Here is a 4,590-nt window from a genome sequence, read left to right as displayed (position 1 = left end):
CCTCCCCTCCCCTCCACACCGTGCCCCTCCCCTCCCCCCCACTGTGCCCCTCCCCTCCACACCGTGCCCCTCCCCTCCCCTCCCCTCCACACCGTGCCCCTCCCCTACACACCATGCCCCTCCCCTCCCCCCCACTGTGCCCCTCCCCTCCACACCGTGCCCCTCCCCTACACACCATGCCCCTCCCCTCCCCCCCACTGTGCCCCTCCCCTCCACACCGTGCCCCTCCCCTACACACCATGCCCCTCCCCTCCCCCCCACTGTGCCCCTCCCCTCCACACCGTGCCCCTCCCCTCCACACCGTGCCCCTCCCCTACACACCGTGCCCCTCCCCCCACACCCTGTTCACCAAGCAATTTGAAAATAGTAGCAATACAATTAATCCATTGACAAGGATGTCTCATCATAGTTCAACCGGCCATGCACTGACTTTTACCACACATTTCTTGTGGTTCACACTTCCCGACAAGCCTGTGAGGCAGGCCAGCATCACTCTGCTTTCACAGACGACAAGGCAGGCTACATAGACAGGATAACCCGTCCAAGACGGCGCCCACGGCAGGCCAGCGAGCTGGACTCAGACCCACCTGTCCAAAGCCAGTTGCTGTGCTTGTAGCCATGGTGACGTGGGTGGTCACTCCAGGCTGGCGGATGTGGAACCACAGGTGCCAGGCTAGAGTGCGGCCTCTGCATCCTGCTTACACCGGGGCCTCCACCAAGAGAGGAAGCTGGCTCCTCCTGGTGGCTTCTCCTCAGCGCAGGAAGCGTCACTTCTGACATGAAACGGCTCGGTCTTGCCAACTAAGTCGTTAGACTTCAGTCAGGGCTGAGTCCACTTCAGAAAACGCCACAGACTCACCTTTACCTGGACTTTGAAGATTTATTTTTAATACTTGTGTGTGTGCTTGAGTGTACATGCATGTGTGTATGTGTATACATACATGCCTGTGTGTGTATGTGTACACATGAGTATACGTGTGTACATGAGTGTATGTGTGTGTACGTGTGTACATGAGTGTACATGCATGTGTGTATGTGTACACATGAGTACACATGCCTGTGTGTGTACGTGTGTACATGAGTGTATATGTGTGTACGTGTGTACATGAGTGTATATATGTATGTGTGTATATGAGTGCGCATGCATTGGAGGCCAGAAGCTGGTGTCAGATATCTCTGATCTGTCTCTCTCCATCTTTTCTTTTTTGAGACCAAGTCTAGCCCAGGCTAGCCTAGAAATCAGATCTACCTGCCTCTACCAGAATTAAAGACATGTTCTACCACACCCAGCTTCCGCCTTATTTTTGAGCCCGGATCTCTCTCAGCCTGGGGCTCACCTCCTCAGCTGAGCTGGCTGCCTGTGAGCTCCAGGGTCCCCCGGCTCCATCCTTCCTTAGAGGGGTTACAGGTACATGCTGCCACATGCCAGGCTTTCCGCATGAGTCCTTGGGAACTGAATCTGTGTCTGCACGACAAACACTTTACTAACTAAACCATTTCCCCAACCCTGGGATTCTTTGTAATTGGGGAAACTGAGGCAAGATGTTAACCAGCAGCCACACAGGAGAAACATGAACCTCAGTTTCCTGGGCCAGGCACTTCATGCCTAAGAGAACTGGCTGTAATTCAGGTCAGATTCAGGAGACACGGGACATCAACTTCTGTCCTCCACATGCATGGACACACATACACACACACACACACACACACACACACACACACACACACACACACTAAAAATAAGGGCAAAAGGCAGAGTCACCAGGCCTGGTTGAAAACTCATTTTCTGGTCTCACCTGCGCCCACTGGGCTCCTGCAGGCCCCAGCTCTCCACAGGGTCCCTATGCGCTGCAGTGTGAAAACCAGTGACTTTAAAGGAGAAGTGCTCCAGGTCTAGAGATCTCTCTTTTCCTTCCTGACCCCCTCCCCACCCTGCCAATCTCTACACACTGTTGTCACATGAAGCCATTGTCAGGTAACTAGGCAGGGGCCCAAGTAGGACAACTTGGGGCCAGGTAGCAGGGGAATGCTTGGAGTCCTTCTGAGCCAGGGACAGGGGGTCTGTTAGAACTGGGAGACCTGAGCTCCTGCCCCCACCCCGCAGTCCTTCAGAAGCCACTTCCCTGGTGTCTGGGGCTAGCTCCTCTCTATAAGCACTTCCCCGAGGTCTCCAAGAAGGAACTGATCTGCAGAGATTGTTTGCCAGGACCTTCTCCTGGGGCATCCGCCCCACAAGAGCCTCTCCTCACCTGAGCATCAAGGCACAGCCACACTGAGCCTACCAACTGATACAGCACTGAGCACATTCTGGGCCAAATTGAGAATCCTTGCTACTAAAGAACAAAGAGACAGTATTCTGTACCAATCACAGTGGCTATAATTTCTTCAAATGAAAAATAACAAGTGTGGTTTGGCTGTGAAGCACACCGCAGCCCCATGGGATCATTTTTGAACACTTGGTCCCCAGTAGGTGACACTATTTTCTGAGGTTACAAACAGAATCTGAGACATGGACTCTTGCTGGTTGATACAGACCACAAAAAGCGGGCACTGAAGGTTATACACCAGCCCTACTTCCGGTCCATGTCTCCACTCTCAGCTCCTGCTGGGATATGATCAAACTGTGTGGCAAGCTCCTGCCACCAGGGCCAACATGCACTGGCTACCCTGATGGACTGTGTCCCCTGAAACTGTGAGCAAGAACAAACCCTCCCTCCTTTAAACTACCTCTTCTGTTTTGTGCTGTACATGTAATGATTACAAGTGTGTTGAGGACATGAGAAGCTGGAACCTCATGCCTCACTGGTGGGAGGAACATGGGGTGATGCAACTCTGGGAAACCCCACATAACCGTTTGCAAAGAATACAGACAGAACCGCAACCAGAACCAGCAACTTCACACAGGGACACATCTGGAAGAGAGGGGATGTGAGCCAACTCCAGCATTTAGAGCTGGAGTAGTCTTTCTAAGTCCATGGCTAAAAATTCCCTCTCCCCTTTTAAGAGGCAGCCATGCCCAATCCTTTAAGAAATCCCAAACTGACACAGGAGTCAGTTATGACTGTGTGCTGTTCTAAACTAGGAATGGAGGTGAAGGGGGAAATGGGCAGCGATTTGCACTCCTTATCATCGGCAAAGATGTTTCTTGAGATGTGTTCACCACAGTGGACTGGCTGAGACACCCTCTTGTGCTTCCTCCATCTGCCACTGTGGCTATGGGGCTCCCTCGGCCGCTTCCCCTAGCCCCCTCTGGATAGGACTTTGATAAAGTGTCCCGATAGCAGGGTCTTTGGTATTTCCCCTCACTCCAAACCTGCCTCTTTGAGAGCCAGGAACTCTTCTATCTTTCTCTATGCTGGTCCTGTCAACTTGATATAAACTAAAGTCACCTGTGAGGAAGACTCTCGATGAGGAATTGGCTCCAGCAGATTTGGCCCGTGGACAGGTCTGTGGGGCATTTTCTTGATTATTGATTGATGTCCCGGAGGTCCCGGCTTACAGTGGGTGGGCAGATGATCCTGGGAGGTGTAAGAAAAGTAACAAGGTGAGCCCGGGAGCAAGCCAGCAAGTAGTGCTCCTCCAAGGTTTCTGCCTCTGCTCCTGTTTGGTTCCTCAACGACGGACTGCGACTGGGGGGACAGGAGACAAATACGCCCCTTCTTCTCCCTACTTACTCTTGGTCATAATATTTACCACAGCAAGAGAAACCAACGCAGGCCAGTGTGGGCACACTGTGGCTCCCAGACTCTGACATGGTGGCTAAGAATAAGGACTCTGTTGGAAAATGGGCACCCCCATTCCAAGTCTGTGTTGCTGCTTTGGGGTAAATTGATGATTATAGTATCGGAATGGACAAGGACCTTGGACAGTAATCAGGACAAAATGTGTATGGCAAATATTTATCACCACCCCTGGTTCACTGTCAGCTCTTAATAATTGGATGGAGCACTTCATTTTCTTATTTATTTCTTGGCTATCCAACACCACTTCCTCCACTAAATTTCATTTTGCCTTCTCAAGTCTCCGGAGCAGGGGTTCTTCTAATATTCCCTGACTGTAGGAAAGCAGAATAGAACGATGGGACTGAAAAAGACAAAAGGTACCCATTCTTCCTGCTTCTGACACAGTGGAGGTTAGCATCTGGAAACCTGGATACCAGTCAGGTGTTGGGCTGTCTCCGTCTGGCACCACAGCCTCTCTGTGAGTGGAAACAGGGTCATAGAGTGTGGAGCACTTGCAGGGGGTGGAGGGCTGTCTGAAGGGCCAGATTGGCTCTGCTGAGAAGCCTCCCTAGTTCAGTTCAGATTCCTTCAGCAAGCATGCCTAGAAAGGACATGTCTGCCACCTGCTGGCTCCAGGCAGCACAGCATCAGCTGTCCCTCAGGCTCTAGGTCTAGCAAGGTTTGAGACTCTGGCACTAGGCTTGTGGGCTTCTCTGTGAGCTCATAAAGGGTATCTCTCCTGTCCTACCCACTGCTCAGGGCTGGCAGGAGCCAGGCACAGCCTGTCCTATTCGGCTTAAATAGAAACCCCTGAGTGGTATTTCCCTGAGTAGAGAGGGACACAGACCACAGGTTCCACACAAATTCA

The 4,590-nt window shown here is 52.1% G+C and overlaps 1 long non-coding RNA gene across 2 annotated transcripts; it reads right to left on the bottom strand.

The window, feature by feature from the left end:
- Positions 1–322: 322 nt before the first annotated feature.
- Positions 323–4,382, bottom strand: LOC131895465 (uncharacterized). 2 transcript variants are annotated; one of them, XR_009375192.1, is made up of 3 exons: positions 4,104–4,382; positions 1,797–3,518; positions 323–1,465 (listed from the first exon to the last, which is right to left on the bottom strand). It is a non-coding gene; the product is annotated as an uncharacterized LOC131895465 (long non-coding RNA). The 2 variants fall into 2 exon arrangements; XR_009375193.1 differs by having other exon boundaries at positions 3,390–3,518.
- Between the last annotated feature and the right edge of the window lie 208 nt (positions 4,383–4,590).

Source organism: Peromyscus eremicus, chromosome 1 (genome assembly GCF_949786415.1).
Source record: "Peromyscus eremicus chromosome 1, PerEre_H2_v1, whole genome shotgun sequence".
Lineage (NCBI taxonomy): Eukaryota > Metazoa > Chordata > Mammalia > Rodentia > Cricetidae > Peromyscus > Peromyscus eremicus.
Note: the sequence above shows the minus strand (reverse complement) of the source record. Positions and strands in the feature narration are given on the sequence as shown.